General features: G+C 35.6%; 1 protein-coding gene across 2 annotated transcripts in view; it reads left to right on the top strand.

Moving 5' to 3' along the window:
* Positions 1–764: 764 nt before the first annotated feature.
* Positions 765–12,672, top strand: part of LOC149796752 (uncharacterized) — a 162,354-nt gene continuing 150,446 nt past the window's right edge. For both annotated transcript variants that reach the window (XM_089961402.1, XM_089961401.1), the window contains exon 1: positions 765–907. The gene's annotated coding sequence lies outside the window, so the exon portion shown is untranslated. The remainder of the gene's footprint in view (positions 908–12,672) is intronic.

Raw genomic sequence — 12,672 nt, 5'->3', positions numbered from 1 at the left:
TTTAAAATTCTAACCCTTATGCAAAATACAAGCTGGTGAGCGCCACCTTTTCTTTGTCTTTGCTGAATTCCGGCACAGTTTCATTATTTTAGCAATACTTTTTGTCACGTCCATGTAAGTGTTATTATGACCTAAGTCACTGGAGCAGAAAAAAAAAAAAGCGGAGACCTACTTGTTGGTCTACTAAATCGATAGCTATTTATAACATCAGTACGATATGACTGACAACCAACATCAGGTCACTAACAGGGCGTGTTGATGGTATAATGTGGGGTGTTGTGTGTGTGTGTGTATATATATATATATATATATATATAGAGAGAGAGAGAGAGAGAGAGAGAGAGAGAGAAGGGGGGGGGGCACGAGAATTTCCTTAGGGCCATGATGTTTTTAAGTTTAAATTTTTAAAAAATATTATTAAAGAATTCTAATAATATAATGAGTATAACAGGTTCTTTTCCTATAAAGCACAGCATGACTATTCTTTGCAAGCTATTTGAGGGCCGGATTATTATTATTATTTATTTTTTAACAATTAAATGCATCTCCCCCACCCCCCAATTCCATCGGCTGTCCACACTCCTGATAGCTACAATTATAGGCCAATAAAATTAACTGCTAATGCTACATATATTGCATATCCATTATCTAAGTTCTCCAGTATTGTGGGTTTGTAATCATTTAAGACTGCTGATTTATCACTTTGTAAATAAATTAAATTTGACATTATTTATCCACAGTTCACTCCCTCTCGCAAAGTACCGTCTTGAACTGAACCACGTGATCATCGTGTACATTACCGCCATATTCGTTGTTCAAGGAGTGATGTTCAGGAGCTAGGAAACAGTTTACCCGTGTCCTTATACCTGTGTGGATTTAATTCGCTACAATATCGACAGGGAGGAACGTAAGTTAAACATAATAACATACGTATCCCATAAACGCGAAATCTGTAATATATACCAACGTTTTTTGTTCAAGTTGTTGTCTAAATTGTTTCTGTTAGAATTTCGTGAAATGTTCAATACAAAATTGAAGTTGTAACAGTTGTTCAGTAATGGGAGTACTTTTGTCTCAGTTGTGTGTTAAACTATTTTGACTTTTTTGTTTATGCCAGATGATGTGGTTTGTTGTTTTCCCCGTTTCTTTTTCTATATTGATTACGTATGAAGACTGATGTGTCTGACAGCTGGCGGGTTGTTTATTTCTTGACGCTTGAACTTCGAACCACACACCACGGGTAGATATAATATTGCTTTGTGTTCACTCGTGTATGATAATTGGATTAAAATCCTGTCTCCAGTTATATGTAATACGTGTATTTTAAAACACACACACACGTGACCTTATGATATACGTTTTTTTTTTTGATGTACAAGACAGGTGTTGGTTAAGTGTCCCAGGAAATTTTGCATACAGTAGAGGGAACAAGAGGTCAGTTTAGGACAGATCTGTGGATTTGCAAAATGTTTTGACAGGAGGATTGAAATGAAGTTGAGTTTTTAGCATGCAGTTGGATACAAATTACAACAATTTAACAAATGTCCAGTAAATGTGTTATTCTGTGTTATAATATAACCTGGACATACCATAACATCAGTCCTTTTACATTAACTTGTTGTCTTTCTTACTGTTCTTATAGCATAAGAATTTATTGTCTTTCTTAGATCATTGTGTGGATTATATTTGAGGCAGTCCTTTTCATTGTTGTTCTCAGTGCTTAGGAGATCATGTATTAGCCATGGAACCCATGTTTCCCGTAGAGTCAACTGATCCCTGCCTTTTGGCAGATTCAAGTTGTGGACTAACTGCAAGAACTGCTCAAGATGGGTGCTGTTTGGGTCAGTTAGGGAAGGTCTTCAAATCGGTTTTATATAAATGGCAGAATGTCCCTTTGAACTAATTCCAACCAGTTATATTTCTTTTCTTTATATTTTGGCATATTAGAATTGGGAGATAATGCATGCTTAGATATCACAAAAGTCTTTCAATACTGACCGCTCCAGTGGCCTAGTGGTTAGAGCATCTGCCTCAGATGCAAGAAGTTATAGGTTCGATCCCTGGCAGAGTCTTACCAAAGACATACCTATCATACTAACAGCTGCCTCGCTTGGTACTCAGCATTAAGAGGTTAGTGTTTGGACTGGTCAGCCTTGTGTCAGGATAATGTGACTGGGTGAGACATCATGCTACATGTCTGGCATTATGCCCTAGTGCTAGACATCACTATGAAGTAAAGAAGGATAAAAATTGTGTACCAAACAGCACATGTGCCAAAAATATAATATTTTTAAAAAAATGAGCTAACCATGTTAAAATGCCTTGATCCTAATAAAAAAAGGTAGCATATAATGTGCGCTTTATAGATAAGATGAACTAATCTGGCACTTAAATACATGTAGCATGAGACTGCAGATTTGAACCGCTATCAAGACAAATTAAAATTTTGTCAGTTGTCAAATGGAATGTTCGGCTATTGGTTTTCGTTTTGCTGGCAATAGTGTGATTTTCATACAGGTAGGTTTCTAGAAAATAAGACAGATTTTGCCAACTCATTTTATTGAGTGAACATATTTCTCTGCTAAACCCTCATGGATGCAAGGTTCATATATGATTTTATATCTATATTTATTATGTTCATAGCTTTTACCATTGCAAAATCTGTCTCATTTCTGGATATACTGCATTTTCACTGATTAACAGTTACTTTGTTATGATTAGGCTGTAAAAGCAACATCAGACATAAAATTTTTAGGTGGTTCAGAATGCTAAAAGGGAAAAAATGTTGCCAGATCAAGACTTTATTTTGGGACATCTCTAACTCTACCACCTCATGGGGCTTGTATCGTTGCTTACAAATTAATTGTAAGTACCACCTGAGCTGAGCTGACTCATTCCTTTGATAGAATTCATGTATTTTTTTAATGCATAATCTCCAACTTCATTTGTGCCACAATAATTCCTTGGACATTGTTATTTCTCTGGGACATCTGGATAAACTGTCAGAATCCAGTGCTCTTCAAAGACTAACCCAGTTTTTGAGGTAGGTAATACTGACTCCATTTTCTTCCAGTCTTTAGTAGAATCATCATTTTGCCCTAGGGACCCTGACATAGTTTCCAGTTTATCAGTTATTTGCAGATAAGACCAGAGTTCATGCACCCACCAGTCAACAGTCTGCCCAAGTGAATTTGGCAAAACGTTGTAAATGGCCAGGGATTTCCCCATTCTAAAAACATCATTTTAAAAGAATGGGAATTTTCCAACTTTATGACAGATTGATGATGAAAGAAAGGTAGTGTAATTTGCATGCATTATGTTGATTTTTGTACAGTTTGTAGAAACCAACATGAATATTGGATGCTATAGTTTCTACGTCAGTCCAACTAATATAGGATATGAGTTTTTGTATTCAATACCGCATGACCATTTGTCCACCCAATTTTACAACTGTTAGCTAAGGAGAGAAAAGTCACTTTTCCAAGCAGATTCAGTATTATGTAGTGTAGAATGAATAGAATTCCTGCAGGACAAGTACACGTTTCTAGTCACTTGCCTTGTGGGCCCATATCTAACTGAATCCTTTTCAATTCCCGATGACCAACATAAATGACTTACAGGTACAAATTAATTCCAAACAGAATTTAAAAGAATTTGTGGTGCAGTTTGATGCCAAACAGTAATTTGTTTATCATATCAAGTAAATTATAAACAAATCTAATTGAATAGTATGAATAGATTATAAAACCTTTGAAGAGATAGATACAGTAGTTTTATAAAAGTTTAGCTAAGAAAGATGTAGAAAATGTAAAGGACAACATGAAAAATAACTTGTTTCCAGTTTCCTGACCTTCCCAAATATTTTTCAGCTGACCCATGAGAGATGTTCTGACCAATGTTTCTTTAATTCATAGGTAGCAGTCCATCAAGCTAATTAAGACATTTACCTGTTCTGATATTTTAAAGTGCCTGCTCAACATAGATAATAAACCATTAATGTCTTTCTTTGTTTGCTTTTTGGTCATCATGGTCATCTTCAGATTGACAGCAAATTGACTTGTATAATATCATGTTCTTCAGTAATACTGTCTTTTCTCAAAGGAATAAAATTAACTTGTGCATCTATGGTTCATAGTGGTACATGGAGAGGAAACAATTTAGTAACAGGTTTTTGTTCAAACTGGCTGACCCAGTGTTTTTTTTAAACTAGATAAAGATATTAATATTTGAGGCCACAACAAAGATTCAAGCCTAGAATATAAGAAATTTCATTGTAGCCAGAAGGACTAGTAGATTGAGAAATTTACTTCAGCTGAATTTTTTTATATTCCTTCTTACAAACACTGAACCACAGACTCTGAAATTTAACTAGTTTTCAGACGTTTGAAATTATGAAAACTACTAGTCCATATAGAAATTCACTAAATTCGGGCTGGTGGACTGCTGCTAATTTCTAACCCCGAAAGAGCCAGTAGTTTGATGTGAAACTTAATACATCAATCGTATCTGTTAAGACTAAACAGTTTGGTCTTCAATGTTTAGGACCATAGATTGGACTCGTATATGATCCAAGTTTACACATTTAGACAGGGTATGGATTACACTGATAGCTAAAAATCGACAAGAACTATTTATTCTGATGAGCATTTGGCTCAGGAAATTCAACCAAATAAAAATGATGTATGTACAGACAGTGTATGACATTAAATGCATTTATTTGAAAGTGTGAGAAAGCCTGCCAGTAGCTTCTTGTGGGTCAGTGGTTCTTCCCGGGATTTTCCAGGGTTCTTCCTCCACCAATTATACTGGCCGCCATGTATAGCCTATCTTGTGCTGAAAAATGGTGTTAATCCCTGCTACTACTACAATTTATTTTAAAACTTGTGGGTTTGATGCCATTTAATTGTAACAGAAGTGAATAAAAAATGCAGTTAGTATGACATGACATTTCCATAGGTGAGTAAAAAAAATCATTGTTTAAGGATTGTCATCATTACGGGTATCATGTCCCCCTTCTATCACCTTCTTGCTCAAATGTCCAGTATTTATGTGCAAAGAGTGTATTCATTCAGTACAAAATGAGTTGTAGTACTAATTGAATGTTTGATTAATTGATTTCCGTTTTTTATGCCTTAATCTATCAGGATTGAAACCACATAACATATATAAAACCACTGTGAGCCAACAAAATGCACCATATTAAATGAGATCTATCTCAGATCAAACATACCATGTGTATACATGTGTATTTTCATGTTTGTGAAATTTGGTATACATATTCGAATAGTCATTTAGATGTGCCTATTGCTTTCATGCTTCTTCAGGTTCTGTATTTTGAATGCTTTTGCCATCCTGTGTGTAAATCTTGCCTTCAAAGATTTGATACCCAGTCTGGGACATGGAGTTTGTTTTGAAACATTTAGACTTCCCCTTCAAAAATTGGTTAAAGTTGTGGCAGCAAATACAAATTTATTTCCCTAGAATAAATTTTTTTGAAAGGAACTTGAATTCAATTTCATATAGTCATAAAATTTTCATGTCAAGCTCAAGAGTATTCAATATGAATTCCTGGTGCTTTTGTGAATGAATTCATTCTTGAATGTACTGATATGCCAGTAGCCTTGAATGTGCTAATGTGCCATCAGTCTTGATTTATCACAATGATATAATCTTGAATGTCCTTGAATGAATATGCAATTTCAAAATAGTGATTTTGACCTAAAGTCAATGAGCACCTTTTAATTTCAGCTAATAATTTAATAAATCCTTTAAATTATGTCTGAACACAATGATAGGAATGATTAATTCTGATGTAAGCATCCTTAATTTGAAAACCTAGGTCACAATAATAGTACCAGGATGAAGATCAAAAGTTAATTTCCAGAACATTCCAAGTTGTAAACACGGTCAGATCTTTGGGTAAACCAGGAATTTCCAGGGGGGAAACCAATGTCCTGAACTCAGATCCAAGTAAACATGTTTTTAAAAAAAATGACATTAGTCAAATAGACCCAAATTCCTACCTTCAGTTATGGATGGAGTCAATCACAATACAAATTAGATGCAAATATAAATAACTGATAATAATCCTCTATAATTGTTTTACACAATATACTTGAGAATCCTTCACTGATTATTTTGTTGGAACTGATGACTTGATCACTGTTCACTCCATGTTGACTATAATGTGCAATCACATGATAATAAGAAAGTTGTGGCATGTTGTAACATTAGCATGAAATGTGTTAGGCTCAAACACATTAATTGCATTTAAAATGTACATATGTGTGAATAATCTGTATATACAGAGATCTCAGAAACGCTTAATTACGCATATTTGGAATCCAATTTTTGATCTGGTACACAGAAAATCACTGAGTCTGGAGTCCTCCATACGCATGTAATAGGTGTGCAGCAAAATTCTAAGACTTGCCAGTCCTGCTTCAGCCACTTGCTTTGTGGGGAAAATGTGTTGATCAGCTAGCTGTTCTGATATTTACAATGACATAATTCAGTGACTGAAAGACCGCTTGATGTACATATATGTTGCCATTTTATAAGAGTACATAAAAAAGAACATAATGCAATAGCTGGGCGGCAACTTCAAAGGCTTTGACTGGCGGCCGTATGAGAAAATGTACTGATATTTACAGTGATTGGATTCAGAGGCAGAAAGACCCAGAGGTGTACATGTGGTCATTTATAAAAGTACATGAAATAAACAACTTTAGCTTTCGTTATTGTGTTCATTTCTGAATGTAACAGAATAAGCAGTGCATGTGACCTCAGAATCAAGACATGTTGAGACTTTGACAAAATGCCATTCATAAGTGGGTGACAAGTCGCCTAAAAATGTAAACTTCGCCTTCTTCTGTTAGGAAAGCAAAAACGACTTCACCCTGTGATTATTTAAGAGGTACATTGACTGACCATGCCATTTTTTTTAAAATGCCCCTCACCTTAGCCGGGTTAGTTCTAGTGTTGTAGTGAAATGTTTTCATCAAGGCATCATTAGCTTGGCCTAGTTTTTATATCAATTATGCTGACAAACAAACTCTTGCCCATTCACAAGCATTATGTTTTGATAGCTGATTGACCATTAACCCTTTTCCGAGTAAGGTAGCAACTATCAATTTCCTGCATGCTATCCTTTGATGATAAAACATACAAACTTGTGTTTTAAGATCAGAATCGGTGATCTGGATATATATTAACTGCCTCTTATACACTATTTCGTAATAAAATTTGTTTGAAACTGTAAGGGAACCAGTAGGCCTAATGGGAAATAATAGCAAACTTCGCTAAGTCTGGGATGTACCAGTTTATTATATTGTCTGTTTTCTTAAATCATCGGACAAATATATTCAGAAAAAATATACAAATCATTGAAACCAAAACCTAGGTATTATTTTATTAAAGATTTAACTTAAAATGCAAATTATGTAGGTCAGAAATGTATGGGACAAAGCTAATTTGGAATTCGTGAGATGCGCTTTAAGGTCTAAGCTATTTTCTGACTTGACACGTATTTACGAAAATACGAGAAAAAACAACAACTCAGATTCTATTTATTTGCCTAAAATTACTACAAGTATGTATACAAATAAATAAACCATAAATGTGCGATCCTGTCAATGGACTGTTGTAATGAAGCTATATTATAGTGAGTGATTACATTACTAAAACCTCTCCATCTAACAACAGATGCACCCACATCTGTGTTGATTCTGTAGGAAAGAAGGGGCTGCAACTTTTGATGGTGGGACTCCTATTTTTACCAAAATGGAAGTCCTGGACTCCTAGTTTTAAAATCCTAGCAAGACCTCTGATATATGAATAATCTGTATATACTGTATTTCTTTGCCAGGGAAGTCATTGTCGAGTGACGAGTTCTGTTTCACTGAAATGACTGCTTTGTGTTTGGCTGTCATTGAAGTGACTCCTTTGCATGTGGTTGTAAGAAACTCATTGCAAATGAGCCCAAAATGAGCCAAATCTCTGAGGTACAAAGTTGATATACAGTTTAAAAATGTTATTAGTTTTATGCTTATTCTTTTACATGTTGAGTAGTACTGACATAAAACATACTTACTATGTCACCTAGGCATATATAAACCTGCCAGTTAAAAAAATCAAACTGTAGAGAAACAAACATATGTTTTCTGAAGAGCCAAGCTTAGAAATTTATCTCAATATTGTTAGCTTGGGGATTGAGTTGCCCTTCTCTACCCCTATTTAACCAGCTATGAGGAGTAGTGCCTTCAGGTGGTTAAGCAATAACAAGCTTAGTTGGTAACATGTCTATTGGTTGCCAGAAGAATAAACAGTGTGTTGTCTTGACCTAATTACCTTTGAATTAAGTTTTGTCACTAAAACTTTTATTCATCTTTGAAGAAAGAAATAGTCTGTAAAATTGACATGGTAACCTAAATACGATAGCTTCGATCTATCACCAGCAGTGATTTGGAAAAGAGATGATGCAGACCTGCTGGCAATTTTAGTTTGATCAGTCACTTGATTATATGAAGAAATTAAATTTATCACTGTAAAAGAACAGCTAATTGAATTTCACATAAATTTTTAATTCTCTTTCTAAGAACAATTACATCATTCAAATGTCATGTTCAGTTTCATTTTGTTTATGTAATTATATTTTTATATTTTACATACAGGGGCCTATGTTGTTATAGTCAATATCTTTGCTTCGATTTCTGTTATTCCATCAATTAAGGGGCACCGAGTGGTCTGAAGCACTCGCCGTTATGTATCACTGCCATCTCACCTCCATTTGCATGGGTTCGAGTCTTAGGCGCAGCCAATGTGGGTATGTGAGAAAGCTTGCCAGTAGCTTCTTATGGGTCTTTGGTTCTTTCCCAGGTTTTCCCGGGTTCTTCCTCCACCATTTATACTGCCGCCATATATAGCCTATCTTGTGCTGAAATATGGTGTTAAACCCAATAACAACAAACAAACAAAATCCATCCATTAATTTGATATTTTATTTATTGTTTACTTGAACCGGGCAATAACACTGTTGTCGATTGTCTCCTAGATAATAATATCCAAAACACCTTAAGGAGTGGTGATCTGACATCCCCCACCTCTGATAAGGTATTTATTTGACAGCTGAATGAATAAACAAATCAAAGGTGGTTTGATACAGTGATATCATTTGACCATTGTCCAGTTGCTCAGAGTATGTCAGGGGCGGTCAAACAGGTAGTCCACACACCTGAGACTAACAGATTGTACTTTTGGACTACTTAACTGTAATGATATAAAGTCTGTGATACTATAGGTTGCATTTTTCATGGTATAAGCTACAACACAACTATGTGCTGCCAGTAGCTTCTCATGGGTCTGGTTCTTCCAGGGGTTTTCCAGGGTTCTTCCTCCACCATTAATATTGGCTGCCATGCATAGCCTATCGTGTGCTGAAAAATGGCGTTAAACCCAGCAAAAGCAACTCAGTGCTATTTTTCTTCAATGTATTACATCAACATTGTTTATTGTAGTTATGAGATCAGCCCTGATGTTAACAGCAGTGTATGACATCAGCCCCAGACATTGTTTACTGCAGTGTATGACTTCAACCTTGATAATGGCTGCAGCAGTGTAACATTGATGTCAACCCTGAAATTGTTTACAGCAGTGTATGATGTTGAACCTGATATTGTTTACTGCATAAAATATTGAACCTGATATTGTTAACTGTTTGAATCAGTGGTACAGTGTACCATTATGTGTGTTACAATTCAGTTGGCTCTAGGAATAGAGGCCAAATTTTCAAGAATATTTCATAATTGGCAGCCAATATTGATACTTTTGGATAGATTAAATCAGATGCTTTAGATGTACTAGACTAAATATTGTGCCTTTTTTGGTACTGAAGTATATCCAAGCACACTTAAGTGGTTGAGGCTTTCAGTCTTTTATGAGCCATTTCAGTTGTTCGAAGAGTGAGGATAGCTGAAGAATGCCAGAGTTGGTTAACATGCTTTTACATTTCTTTAACAAAATGAATATGGCTAATCACGTTTGGACAAATGTTGTCAGACATTTGTTTTGTTAAGGACTGACTTCGCATTCTTTGGGTACCATTACTCTTCAGCCAATAATCAAATATTTATCCATTTAAACATGGGCTGCCAAATTATGTTGTGGGCTACCATAGTATATGTTTTGGTACCTCATGGAAATACCATCTACATGATTTGTCTGCCTCTTTAATTGCTGGTCAAAACCTTGAATTGGTGATCATGTCTGGCAGATGCAGGAATTAAAGGAAGTCTGATCCATCTATTAATTTCAGGGGGTACAACTCTAGTACTGTTCAGGTTATCTCTATCTTTTTAAACTGATAGAGTAGTTTTGCCATTTGCGTCTATCCATTTCAGGGGGTACAATTCCAATACTGTTCAGATTATTTTGATATTTTTTAAAAGCTGATGGAGTAGTTTTGCCATTTCCTATTTACAGTATTTGAATATTATTCATCTGTTCATCCATCCATCATTCACACTTACATTGAGTCTGACTTGGGTATAGATTACAGTTTACATCTGTGTTATTTTAAGGTTTTGTATTTACTTATGCTGTATACTGCCACACACAACATAGCATGAATAACATTGCCGAATAAAGAACCTGGTGGTATAATTCATTTGAGATTTTAAGAAGTCTTCCGATTAATGACGAGTTCTCACGTGCACCTGGACCGTCATATGGCTTGGGACTGGGGGTGTTTAAATAACTAGGAAAACATAATTGAAAAATTACGGCATGGAATAATTATTGGCACCCTCTGGTGAAGATGTGCATGTTATCACTCAGGTTATTTTTATACATGTAGTTGCATTCCTTTTTGGTTTTAAATGAAGATGTGATATTTTTCTTGCATATGCAATTAACCGTACAATTTTTGACAGATTTCTCTGAAATTTGATAGTAATCATTCCTGTCTGGTGAATATGTGTGAATGTTTATGTTATGACACTGAATTTTCCCATATTTCATCGTGAAAGTTCCTTTGGATTTTCATTCATATATGAATGGATGCATTTTGCTGGAGTTGTTGCCCTTACCTACTTGAACCACTCATTCAGGGTTGCTCTTTGACCCCATTGGAAGAGTTCCTGACTCTGAAATCAGTTTGGGATCAGATTTTATGTTGCATAAATACCTTTAGGTCAGTTACTATATGCTGTGCACCACAAAATACCCAAATAGGACAAGATTTTTGTGTCCTTTTTATTTTTCCTTAATGTGTTGTTTTCTATATAGCTAGATAGCTTGCATACTTATCTTTTGCAATAAATAAATAAAATCCCGATCCCCACTAGTTACATGAATGTACTTTCAGACTGCAGGGAAAATCTTGTCATAGGAGTTGGGTCTTGACTGATTTTATTATCTGCCTGCTCACTGGTTCATGTATGTATTTGCTTGGAAGTCCATCTTCAAACTGCATTGACCCAGATCTGCCATCACATAATGTTATGCAGTTTTGTTATAAGTAGAAGAACAAATAGAACCTGATTTGCTGGCACATTATGTGATGGCAGACCAGTCTTTGTTGTTTGCAGTCCGACTCATCTTGTAAGGGAGTATAAATGGTATGATGGACATAATCATAAACTAGTTATTGTGAGTGACAGGTGAAAATTAGGTGCCACTTAATCCAAGAAACATGTCAACTGGAGATGGGACCAGAGTGTCTTTTCCTATATGCAAACAGTATCCATGCAAAACAAATTGATTGGCAGCTAAGAAACATGTGCTGATTATGCATTCCAGATAGGGCTACCATTAGGTGTGGTAAAATGCAAAGCTGCTTGAGGCAGCAGACACAAATAGCATAGTGAATAGATACAATAGTTTCTTGCTGTTACATGATGAAAAAGGTTAACACATTAACCCCTGGAGCTTTTTGCCATTTTTGCCTGAAAATTGAGTAGGAAACACATTTTGAAAGTTATTTCTGAATAGACTAGAAAACAACAAATCCCCGGTCATCTTTCAATAACATACTGCCTAGTTGTGTTAGAAACATCAATTTTCGTTGGCTATTTGACTTGCGCATGAGCAGAAGGGTAAAAATTGGACTTCTGTTTTTTTTTTGCTAAACGGAGCCATTATTTTTGTATGGAGACCACTCTTTATTCCAAATGCCCATCTTATCCTACTTTTTGCAAAGGGTCATCTGTCTGTTTGCAGTTCATACCGGTTTGCCTTACATCTGAGACCAAAAAGTCTAAAATCTGGACACAAAATGGGATTCCGACCACTGGCAAATTTTGCGTTAAAAAAGTCGGGTTTTTCTATCTGTATTTTGTAGTGCAACTAGATATTCCAGATTATTTGGTATCATTGTAGAGCTACATCTGTCTACCTTTCTATAATACCACCCACTTTAGTGTATCATTCCTGACCGTGACGCTACAGAGCTTGGCAGTAGGCTACTACCTCCTGCCACGTAGAGTCGTCGCTAGGGGTTAATGTGTTAAATAATTAACTAGATGACTCCTGGTTGAGTTAGAGACAGGACAGACTTCTAACTGATTGGGTTAGAAAAAGTAAATTTATGAATGAATAGGTTTTGTCAGTATTTTTTATCTTTCAGCTTTTGTTTTCATCTGAAGTAGGGTACCAACTGCTGGTGAGTGGGTGGGT

The sequence above is a fragment of the Sinohyriopsis cumingii genome, chromosome 6, assembly GCF_028554795.1.
Source record: "Sinohyriopsis cumingii isolate HCF-2022 chromosome 6, ASM2855479v2, whole genome shotgun sequence".
NCBI classification, from domain to species: domain Eukaryota; kingdom Metazoa; phylum Mollusca; class Bivalvia; order Unionida; family Unionidae; genus Sinohyriopsis; species Sinohyriopsis cumingii.
The sequence above is the reverse complement of the archived record's forward strand: the minus strand, read 5'-3'. Positions and strand labels throughout refer to the sequence as shown.